At 44.1% G+C, this 12111-nt stretch overlaps 1 protein-coding gene and 1 pseudogene across 1 annotated transcript in view; both read left to right on the forward strand.

Annotated features, from left to right (window-relative positions):
- Positions 1 to 9896, forward strand: part of RNASE7 (ribonuclease, RNase A family, 7) — a 24694-nt gene extending 14798 nt beyond the window's left edge. The window contains exon 4 of the mRNA XM_011976214.1: positions 9806 to 9896. The gene's annotated coding sequence lies outside the window, so the exon portion shown is untranslated. The remainder of the gene's footprint in view (positions 1 to 9805) is intronic.
- LOC105536813 lies at positions 9427 to 10734 on the forward strand (annotated as a pseudogene).
- The last annotated feature ends 1377 nt before the right edge of the window (positions 10735 to 12111 follow it).

Below are 12111 nucleotides of genomic sequence, written 5' to 3' on the forward strand. Positions count from 1 at the left end.
CCCATCTATATAAGCTGGTCTCAAACTCCTGAGCTCAAGCAATCTACTCTCTTCGGGCTCCCAAAGTGCCGAGATTACAGGTGTGAGCCAACATGCCTGGCAATAATGCTACCAACAGATGGTTTTTGGGCTTGAATACCTTCAGGGACATGGATCTTCACTACCACTTCACAAGAGTATAAATGTGGATTAAAAGTAACAATACATATAAAGCGCTTAGTACAGTGACTAGCATGTAGGGAAAGTTTGAGTAGTGTTAGCATTTCTATTTATCATTGTGGTGTCAAATGTTGAGTGGCCAAACCTGTGATGAATGGAGCAGGCTTGACTTCCGTGACAGAAGAACAAAGGATTTAAACAAGGGAGGCCAAACTCCTCCTCATCCGCCTCTTGCCAAATAGCTCCTAGCCAAGAGTAGATAAGGTAAGGTTTAAGGTCAGACAAAAAGGACAATATGTATTAATTTCTCTAGATAAAGTAATTTGGGAGGAATGGATGGGTACTTTGAGTTGAAGGAGAAGAAAAAGGGGGCTTTGGAGAATTTCTTTTAAGATTACTTGAGGGAGGTTTTTCTGATCTCCAACCTCTGTGAATTTATGAATCCAAAGATGTGAAAATAGGTTGGAGGACTTAGGACCACTAACTTTTGAGGGTGCCTGTGTATTCCCTCCTATGCAAAGAATTTGATTACTGCAGCAATTGATGGAGACAGGGCTCTAGTGACATTTCCAACTTCCCCTCCTGAGATATTTAAATTAGTCCTTAGGAAGGCTTACTGTCCCCTCACCTCCATCATGGAAACCCCTTATATTTTTCCCACCCTCTGATTCAGCTTCATTTTCTGGTTCATTTCCCATCATTCAAAACCTCCACCAATGCCTGTGACTCACGTCCGGTGGATTGGTTATAGCAGAAAAACATTGTGGTCATTACTTTCTGTGGTTTTTTGATAGAAACTTAGTTGAATTGACACATTTAAAACATTAACTGTGGTGTGAATCAGTACAAATTCCTGCTTGGGTCATGGCATTTAGCACAAGACGAAATTTCCTATCTCCATGGCTTTAGGGCTCTCTCAGTAGATAATCACAATATTATAATGCTGCAAGACATCTTGGCCAGTGTTCTCGAGATCTTCTAGTGCTGCCTTCCTCATGTTGCAAATGAGCAAAATAAGACTCTGAGGACTTAAACACCTTGCCCAAGATTACATAAATAATTTAGGCAAAGAACTCGGGCTTTTCCGAACGAGCCCTGTGATATTTCCAAAATGGCACTCCAACTAATAATATCAAATGGATCTCAGATATCTTTCTTTTTTTTTTTTTCTTTTTTTTTTTAATGAGACGGAGTCTTGCTCTGTCGCCCAGGCTAGAGTGCAGTGGCGCAATCTCGACTCACTGCAACCTCTGACTCCCAGGTTCAAGCGATTTGCCTACCTCAGCCTCCTGAATAGCTGAGATTACAGGAATGCACCACCAGGCCCAGCTAATTTTTGTATTTTTAGTAGAGACGAGGTTTCACCATGTTGGTCAGGCTGGTCTTGAACCCCTGACCTCGTGATCTGCCTGCTTCAGCCTCTCAAAGTGCTGGGATTACATGTGTGAGCCACCGCACCCGGCCCAGATATCTTTCAGGATAAAATCATACATGGACTGGCAAATCAATTTGCAAATGGGCAGACCCCTGGATTTGAGACAAAAGCATGTTCATCCAAAAGAGTATTTAGTGCCCATAATCCTGACATGTTGCATTTCTGACCTTCACCTGAATGCTCATATTGTATCATTTAGATGGAAAAAAAAATAGTACATGAGGAATTGATGGCAAACTAGTCAAGCATGTCCCTGGCCATGCCATTGGCTGCTGGAAACATAAATAAGGATACGCAACAAGAAAAAGAGCCTGGACCTCCCATCTGCTATTCGGGACCAGGGTGAAAACATTACAGAGATCCTGTTTGGTGGAGCTCCAGGTGGGCCTGAGATAACCCAAGCATTTATCTTTGGTAAGGGTTATCACTTTTTACCCTTGAAATTGGCATATCCAGAACAGGATCTTCATGTACAACTAGAACCTGCAGAGCAATGGTTCCCAGAATTTCCCCTGAAGTGCTAGTAACCACAGTGGAAGATTAACTAAAACACCCAAAGGAGTGCCCAGCAAGCTTCAGCTTTCTCTGAAGTCTCCTTCTTTCGCTTAACTCATATTTATAAAATAGTAGTGCAGATGAGTGTTTTATATGCTATCTTAAAATTTCGTCTGTGGTTATAATAATAATAATGGATCAATGTCAATCTCCTCATTTTGGTGGTTGTCCTGTGGTTATGCATGCAAGAGTACTTGTAATTAGGACATAGTCACTAAAGTGTTAAGGGGTAATGAGCATCATGTCTATAACTTGTTCTCAAATAGCTCAGAAATGTTAATAATTGGGGAACTGGGTGAAGCATATAGGGGAGCTCTGTGTACGCTTTCTGAAACTTTTATATACATTTTAAATTATTTCAAAGTGAAAATATTTAAACATTTTTTAATGTAATTCATTTCAATTTTTCTATCATACAATGTTATTTTCTGTAAAAATAATGCTTTAAATTACTCCCCACCCCCCAAAAAAAGATAGTTTTGGTAAAATTGTAAAGAAGACATTTATCTTGTGACTGTGTACCCTCTGCACACATCTGTGTTCCACCAGGGGTAGCAGTACACTGGCTTTAATGTTTTCCTTAACTTGCTCTTTGTGGGTTTCTATCTCTGACCAGTGTTTCTTTTCAAGAACTGGTTGAGGAAGATAGGATAGTCATGGGGTTAGTGCATTGGAAAGCTCCTTTTCATGCTGAAAAATGAGAAAATAGACATAGAGCACTTGGAACAGTGACTGGAACATAGAAAATCCTTAGTAAATGTTAACTATGATTGTTTTTATCATTGTGGCCCTTGTCATTCCTAGGAGGGCTGAAGGCTGCATGCAGGCTTGTTGTGGTAAGTCAGAGGTCTTAGGAAGGCAGCCGGCCTATGAGGGGAGCTGGCGTATCCAGGGAGCCATGTGCCTCAGCTCTGTTGGGTTGAAGACAACATCCTCTCCCTCATGAAGATGAATCCAGGAGTGAGGAACAAAGGGAGACAGTCCACCCACAGAGACAAGTTCATAGTGCAAATGGGCACCCTAGGAAGGCCTCAAAGAGCTACATAAAAGAGAAAAATGGACCTGGCAGGAGACAGGGTTAGCCACTGGAAACACAGCAGGGCTTCCCAAAAGGCGTGTGGCCACTGGATTCTATGTGATGGAGCTCTGCTTCTCAGAGCCATAAACCAGGGTCCAGACCACAGGTCTCTCACCACCAGGAAGCTGTTTGAAGGTTGAAGCTTGAAAAACCCTACAAGGGTGGCGCTTATAGTTCAAAGACTACCCTCATGGTGCTGCTGTCTTTCAGGCCAGCAACCCGGGAAAATTTCTCTGGCACCCTCGCTCACCCCTCCTGGGGTATCCTGAAAGAATGGGTCTTTAGGGGATAGTTGCTTATTCTCTGCTCCCATTCTTTGAAGTCGCCTTCAGAGTCTACTATTAGGCCTCTCCTTACATTCTAGTAAGGTTCTGGCTACTTACTAGCCCTTTGATGTTTTTTCTTGTGTCAGACAAGTGTCAGAACCAGGGGGCATTTTAGAAATTTTTCAGCTGAAACTCCTTGTGTTGTAAATAGTAAGGAGACTGAGAGGATCAGAGTGATGACTGAGTTCAACACACGGTTACTGAGTACTCTTGTGAGCTAGCCATATGCCTGGCACTATGAAGACAGAGAAGCACCGAAAGACCTGATTCCTGTCCCACGAGTTTACCGTCTACTTGGGAAGACTGGATGCTCTTACTGGATGAAACAGTTAAATAGCAAAACAAGGTAGTACATGATTTAGAACCCAAATGAGTGATACTATGAAACAGTTAATGCTAAAGGGGGTTATGAGTTGTATGGGAAGTTTCGTAAATGTGATCATGAGCAAGATAATATGGTCAAGATGAGTTCTAAAGGACGGATAATATTTGAGGGTGGACTCACAGGGAAGAGGGAAACACAGAAGCAAAGTTGAAGACAGCAAAACATGTGCTGGAGACAAAAGGAAAATCGGGCTATTAGGATAGAATTTGGTTAGAATAGTTTGTATTCAAAAGGAAGACGGGGAGGCCACTCATAAGGGATGGGTAGACTGGACTCCAAGTGAGTAGGAGAAGGCTTTGATTCCAGGCTGGGAAGGCTGGATGCTACCTTGCACGCAAGAGAACCATTGGAGATAAACAGATGTTCTTTAGAGAAATGATGCAGGAAAAGAATATTTTGACAAGATCCATCCAACATTATTATACATGCTCAATTAAACTCAGGAGAAAGGGTAGGCAAGCAGGCAGTTAGAAGGTCGTAAGAGTCATCCAGACAGGCAGTGGAAAGGGAGAGAAATATATACAAGAGAACCAATAAGACTAACTGACTCAAGTGCCCTCATGCTTTGACCATGCTAGGTATTCAGTCAGTTAGCCTACTAATTGATATGGGGATGAAAGATTAGAAAAAGTCAAAGGAGACCAATATTTTCAACTGGAAGTGCCAAAAATAGAAGCAGGGGCCTTACAAGGGGATAATCGGGTTTTGAGAAAAGTTGAATTCTCAGACAACAGAACTGGGTGCCTGATGTAACTGGTAGGTAGTGAAGATTCATGTCCCTGAAGGTGTTCAATCCCAAAAACCATCTGTTGGTAATGTTATTGCCAGGTGCATTGGCTCACACCTGTAATCTCAGCATTTTGGGAGGCTGAGATGAGTGGATCACTTGAGTTCAGGAGTTTGAGACTAGCCCTGGCAACGTGGCAAAACCCATCTCTACAAAAAATAGAAAAATTAGCCGCACGCTGGCCGGGCGCAGTGGCTCATGCCTGTCATGCTTGTAATCCCAGCAGTTTGGGAGGCTAAGGTGGGTGGATCATGAGGTCAGGAGTTCGAGACCAGCCTGGCCAAGATGGTGAAACCCCGTCTCTACTAAAAAATACAAAAATTAGCCCAGCACAGTGGCGGGCATCTGTAATCACAGTTACTCAGGAGACTGAGGCAGGAGAATCGCTTGAACCCAGGAGGTGGAGTTTGCAGTGAGCTGAGATCTTGCCATTGTACTCTAGCCTGGGTGACAGAGCAAGACTGTCTCGAAAGAAAGAAAGACAGAAAGAGAGAGAGAGAGAGAGAGAGAGAAAGGAAGGAAGGAAGGAAGGAAGGAAGGAAGGAAGGAAGGAAGGAAAGAAGGAAGAAAGATTAGCCACAAGTGGTGGCGTAGGCCTGTAGTCCCAGCTACTCAGGAGGCTGTCGTAGGAGGATCACCTGAGCCCGGGATATAGAAACTACAGGAAGCCATGATCGTGCCACTGCACGCCAGCCTGGGTGACAGAGCGAGACCCTGCCTTAAAAAAAGAAAAAAAAATACTCTTCTCATTAGAGCAAGAGCTAAGATTCAATGAACTTGGAAGTGCCTTCCTGCTTTGATACTCTATGAAACTGGGTCTATGTAAGCTAGTGAAGTGCCTTGCCCAAGGTCATGCAGCTAATTAGTGACAGAGGTGGGATCAAAATTTAGGGCTATTCATGTCTGGTTCAGTATTCTTACCACTGAACTATCTTAACTTTGATTGTACTCTGAGTTGTACTCTCAGGGGGTGACCAGAAACCCCATATAAAAACAAGATCAGTAAAAACTGGCTCTGAAATGAAACAAAGCTGCAGCACAGCCTGACACAGTGTACAGAGTGTAAATTTGAGAATCAGATTGAAGTGGCTCTGTCACTCACTCCTGTATGGCTGTGGGCAAATTACTCAACTCCCACACACATAGACATTGTCTCCTCATCTATAAAATAAGCATAAATATTTCTATCTCGTGGGGATACTGCAAGATATGTAAGGAGATGTTTTTAGATAGATTGATCACAAAACAGATTATAAACACACACACACACACACACTCACACTGCTGAGTTCAGTGTCAAGAACATAGTAGACATTAGAGATGGCATTCAGTCTTCTTCTCTTGTGATCTGGTGGGAACAGGCATCTACCAGTCAGAGCCAAGACTGGCTCATCTCCATCCCACAGCACACAAGGTGACTGTTAGCCCACAAGAGGTGGAAATGTTTAGGCCAGCCCTGGGCTCCTGCTGCCATCCCCACTCTGTCACTTCAAAGGCTGGCAGCTTGGGTCTGTAACTGTTAATGAATTATCAACAAACAGGAAAGCAGTGTGGCAAGGAAAGATAACATGAACTTTGGAGCCAAACAGACCGAATTTCGAATCCTGGCCCTGCCACTTACTAAATCTGTGGATCTTAACCTGCCAGAACCTTAGTTTCCTTTTCTGTAAAATGAGGACAATATCGTGGAACACACAATACAGTTTGTATAAAAAGTTGTACACAAAGCACAACGCCATGGCTCATGAAGCACCTTTGAAAATGAGATTCTTTATTTTCCACCAAGAACCTAGAACTGTACTGAGCACATTTTAGATGTTCATTACATGATGGTTGGTAGCATCTCTTTCCTCCTGCTGCTGCTGTACAGCCCTGTGCCGACCTGAACCATAAGTAATGTGGTGTATGTTATCCTGGCTGCCTTTAGTAGATGGTAAATATTATACTCTATACTACCATACTCCTAGGCATTTTACCACTCACCACACCATGTTGAATATGTAAGATTCCTCATTCAATATCGTTTTTGCAGAAATGTATCTGAAAAGATTTTTAAAGTTTTACTTCTGAAATTATTTGACTGCAAGTAAGTTGTGATTGGCACTGTTCCTTCTGCATTCCAGGTACTTGGGAATTCCTACAAAATGAGAAAACTAACCAAAGATTGTTTTCCCATGTAGTGAGCTTTTTATGTGTCCCAAATTTCAAAATAAGTGAAATCAACTTCATGTTACTTTAGTAGCAGGTAAGTAAATATTTTTTTTATTTGATTCTATATTTGACTTTTCCTGTATTGGAGCCAATATATTTTTCCCAGTCTCAAATGTTGTAGGCCCTTGGAAACCTCCCAGATTCTAAGCACTGAGCTTCTAGTGCTTAATGGATAAAACAGCCCTGAGGCTGTGGCAGTGGGGAAAACTCATGACGAATGACTAGGATCAAAATACACCATCAAAGGAACCCCATCCCCAGGCCTCCGTGAGTGAGGCTGGCCAGCTGCATGGGCCAGCACCTACTTGAGGGAAAGCATGTTTGCAACTTAATTGGAATCAGAGCTTGCAAATTCTCTGGTCAGTCATCTTGGTTGGCAGTAAATGTTTAGGCCAACTCTGATCTCCTGGTGCCATCCCCACCCTCTCACTTCAAAGCTTGGCAGCTTGGGTCTGTAACTGTTAATGAATAATCACTTGGTAACCCTTCCATCCCAACGGGAGAGGCTCAGCTGAGGGCCTGCGAGAGAGAAATGACTTCCTGGGGCAGGGGTGGGAGGGAGCAGTGGAGAGGGAGGGAAAGATTTGTTCCCTGGTGCCCAAGTCAACTGCTTTCTGGGTAATGTTTTCCTGGGTTCAAAAATTAATGTTTTGTTTGCTTTGTGGGGAGGAGTGCACGAAGCGATCCCTGCTGTGGAAAAGGTGAGTTCTATTGGCAAAGAAGGCTCCTCCACCATGTTTGCCTGAGATGACAAACATCTCAGAATTTTTACATTCAGAAATGCAGGTATTAGGAGCCTCAGTGAATTTTGCCACTTCGGAGAGCACTTTATCCCCAAGGCAGAGAAGTTACACAAATCCCAGAGGCTGAGAGATGGAGCAGAGTCCAACACACTATCGCCGACCTGAGAAACCGCAGTGCAGAGCAAGTTCCCCAGCTGCAGTCATTTGCTTTAACCGTTGACAATTTTCACAATATCTGCTTACCACCCCTATTATATTAATAATACGCTAAGTATACATTCACTCATTTATTTTAAATAATTCTTTTAAAATGAAACGGAGTAATGCCATCTTTCAAAGAATACTAGTGTTACTTCGTAAACAGAAGTAAAAATAAATATAATGAATATCATCTAATTTTTAAATATTCTATCCAGATACTATTTTCAGCTGAAGACTCAGCCTGAGGCCTGTTGTTGTTATTGAAAAGGAGGAGAAACAAAGACTGGAAAGTGTAAAAGAATTCACCTTCTTGCTCTAAGAGGAGACTTTCTCTTAAACGTTTTTACAAGGGTCTGAAGAAATTAAGGCAATGTGCACACACCACCTAAACCCACAAACAGAGACACACTCACTATGCTGTGCTCCTATGGGAAACTCTTTACTCTTCCCTTTTTAGCTTGGCACCAGCCCAAAGGGATGGATTGAACATCAGGAAGCTCTTAGCCCCAGCTCTGCCACTCACTTGGTGGCCTTGGAAAGGGCACTTGCCCTTTCAGGAACTCAAGCTCCCTCATCTTTAAAATGAGGGAGTCAACTGAGATGATCCCTAAGGTCCCTTCCAGCCCTGACCTTCTATCCTTCCAAGACATTCTCCAGCAGGGCAAAATGTCAGGCGTGGAAAGAACCCAACTTGCCATACTGCTTTGCCAGCTGAAGCAGCGATCCCTTCACTAGGAGTGACCATTTTTTCTAACTTCAGTGAGAAACTGGACCACAGAATGGGGAGGAATGCATTTGACTCCATGACCTTAATATCAACTCTTTCAGGGACACCTGAGCTAGCCCAGCAGAGTGGCGTATGGACTTTTCACATGTTTTTCTTCAAGATTTAGTTTCTCTTAGCTGGGCACGGTGGCTCACGCCTGTAATCCCAGCACTTTGGGAGGCTGAGGTGGGTAGATCACCTGAGGTCGGGAGTTCGAGACCAGCCTGACCAACATGGAGAAACCCTGTCTCTACTAAAAATAGAAAAAAGTAGCTGGGTGTGGTGGCGCATGCCTGTAATCCCAGCTACTTGGGAGGCTGAGGCAGGGGAATTGCTTGAACCTGGGAGGCGGAGGTTGCAGTGAGCTGAGATCGCACCATTGCTCTCCAGCCTGGGTGACAAAAGCGAAACTCAATCTAAAGAAAAGAAAAAAAAAATTTAGTTTCTCTTTGTGATTTCTCAGAGTCTCAGAAAAGATACCTGGGAGTGTGGGGAGAATAGGAGTTAGGGCACCTGAGAGGTCCTGGTTAAAATTTCGTATTCGACACACTCTAGCTGTGGGATGATAGGGAATTTTCTTACCTTTTCTGAGCCTCATTTTATTCATATATATATATATGAAAGGTAACCATACCACATAAAACTGTTGTGAGGGGTAAACAAGATAAGTGTTTATTAGAGGCACAAAAAGGCACATTATCGGCTGGTACTAAACAATAGAATGCCAGGGGTGTTCAATATTTTAGGCTGCACATTGCCCTAAAATAACTGACTTAGGGTATGAAATTCTTAGAAGGACTAGCAAGGCTCCCCCAAGATGACCTATTCATCCACCTACCTCCCCTCTCTGTTCCACTGTCTCCCTTAGGAGAGATGGCACTGGCCAGAGCAGGATGCTGCCCCTTGCTGCTGCTACTTCTGGGGCTGTGAGTGGCAGAGATCCCAGTCAGTGCCAAGTCCAAGGACGTGACCTCATCTCAGTGGTTTAAAACTCAGCATGTGCAGCCCAGCCCTGAAGCATTCTACTCAGCCTCAGTAAGTACACAGAATAGTGCAAAGACCTCAACACCTTCCTGCATGAGCCCTTCTCCGGTGTGGCCACCACCTGCCAGACCCCCAACATAGCCTGCAAGAATCGCCATAAAAACTGCCACCTCAGCGCCCACATCCCACCTCACACTCTGCAGACTGTACACTGCTGCTTTTCCTCCCTCCAGTTCGTCATTAATCCTTGCTCCCCGTTGCAAATGCCATTTCCTTCACACACACCCAACCTCACATACTCTTGGTTTCTTAGGGAGTTTTAAAGACACTTCAAAGGATGAGGGAAGACAGCAGATTCTCTTCAGCCTTTCATTGTAGCTTACTTTGCAGCCCTTCCAGAGTCAAGCCCTCAGGATCTCCACAAGGATGGATCCAGGTTTGGTGAGGCCTGTGGCTTATCTAATTTTGAAGACCCTCTTAAAGAAAAAGGATATAAAATTACAAATGTAAAATAAGGTGCTTGGAAGGGCTGTGGCTGGACAGTTCAGGGAGATCCCAGACAGGGGTAATTATCTAAGGAAGGAAGGAAGGGGAATCTGCTGTGTTCCCTGTGTTGGGCAAAGAAATGCATCTGATCTTGCTGTAATAAAGACTCTGCTGTTGCTGATGGAGTGTGTGTTACTGTCTTGGGGTAAGTGGAGAGGTTTGGAGCTCCAATTCTGAGGCCCTGAAAAGGCCCTGAAACACTTGACTCTGTGAGGCATCAGCTCCACCTGCCTTGCAGGCCGGAGGGAAAGCAGCACCCTGAGCAGGCACAGTCTCGGAAGCTGACTTGATTCTGTCCTCCAGCCCCTTGAGGGCTCTCTGGTTGTCCCCTCTCATGTGAAGGGGTAGAGTGACAGGAAGGACAGGCTGAGCCCTGGGATGCCAGTCAGGTCTGAGGCCTGACCCCCTTGTTTGTGCACAAGACCTGAGTTCATGCTTCATCAACGTGACCCAAAGCAGGACCCTCAGCATTTTGGAGTGAACTTCCCTCCCTGGGGAATTTCAGAATCAGGACCTACTGAGAATCCTGATCTGGTCTTAATCATTACTGAAGACTAACTGTGGTAAAGGAGCAGTTTTATATGCAATCGGCCATAGACCAATACTTTTGTACAATACAGTACAATGAATTACTAGAAAATGAAATATAACTATAGAAAATACAAACCCAGTTGTTTTATTACTAGATTTAATTAATAGAAAATACTCTGTCAAATTGCCATAACAGTTACTGGTTTTTTGGGTTTTTTTTTTCTTCACACAAGGTCTCACTCTGTCGCCCATGCTGCAGTGCAGTGGCCCAATCTCTGCTCATTATAGCCTCGACATCCTGGGCTCATGTGATCCTCCCATCTCAGCCTCCTGCATATCTGGGACTACACGTACAAGCACAGCACTGCACCTGGCTAACGTTTGCATTTTTTTGTAAAGACAGGGTTTCACCATGTTACCCAGGCTGGTCTCAAACTCCTGGGCTCAAGCGATCCCTCAACTCCTGGGCTCAAGTGATCTACCCACCTGGACCTCCCAGAGTGCTGGGATTACAGGCATCAGCCGTGGCGCACAGCCCATAAAAGTTTCTTAATGTTTCCTCTCAATTTCTGTACTTGTATTGATAGATATTCACAGAGAGAAAAACATACACATATCATACACATATACACGCATACATACCTACATGCCAACATAAGGCACACACATAAACACCCTCATATGCATATACATACAGAGGAACACATAGTAACAACGTGCACCTGTGTGCACAACACCCACACATACACATATACTCACACTCAACAAGACACCCCCTCTTCTTCCCCAAGCTATCTCTGCTTCCTTATTATACCTCCCTTCCCATATTTGGAAAGAGAGTTTCCTACACAGGCTATGATTCAGAGTAAGGAAAGGATGTTTGGTGAAACGTGAAGTGGCAGAGAAAGCATAGAATCCAGAAATTCAAAATCCCAGTCCCCTTCTATGCTTTCTAGAACTAGAACTCAATGTAGCCTGTCACGCCAACACCATCTCACTGGCAGCGTAGTTTCCCCCACAGCCTCCAGCCCACTCCACACTGCTCTGCCCATCACTACCACTATGTTACCCACCCTTGTGCTTATAACCAGGGAAGACATCTAGAAGTGAGAGACAAACAGCATTCTTCTATACCCTGGCTTCTTCCCAGTGTTGTGGGCAGGCTCCACTTCCTGTGGCTGCACCTTAAATGATGGTGTTTCTCAGGGTCCTATTCTGAGCTCTCTTTTCTTCCCACACTGTACTCTACTTGAATGATTTGACTTACTTCCATGGCTCCAACCACCATTAACCTACTCCCAAAGACAGGTATATCTCCAGCCCAGAGCTCCCAAAGTCCAGACATACATGTCCATCTTCATACTGTTACTAGTCCAGTCAGTGTCCCACAGGCATCTCAACCCA

The sequence above is a fragment of the Mandrillus leucophaeus genome, unplaced genomic scaffold (assembly GCF_000951045.1).
Source record: "Mandrillus leucophaeus isolate KB7577 unplaced genomic scaffold, Mleu.le_1.0 Scaffold163, whole genome shotgun sequence".
Lineage (NCBI taxonomy): Eukaryota > Metazoa > Chordata > Mammalia > Primates > Cercopithecidae > Mandrillus > Mandrillus leucophaeus.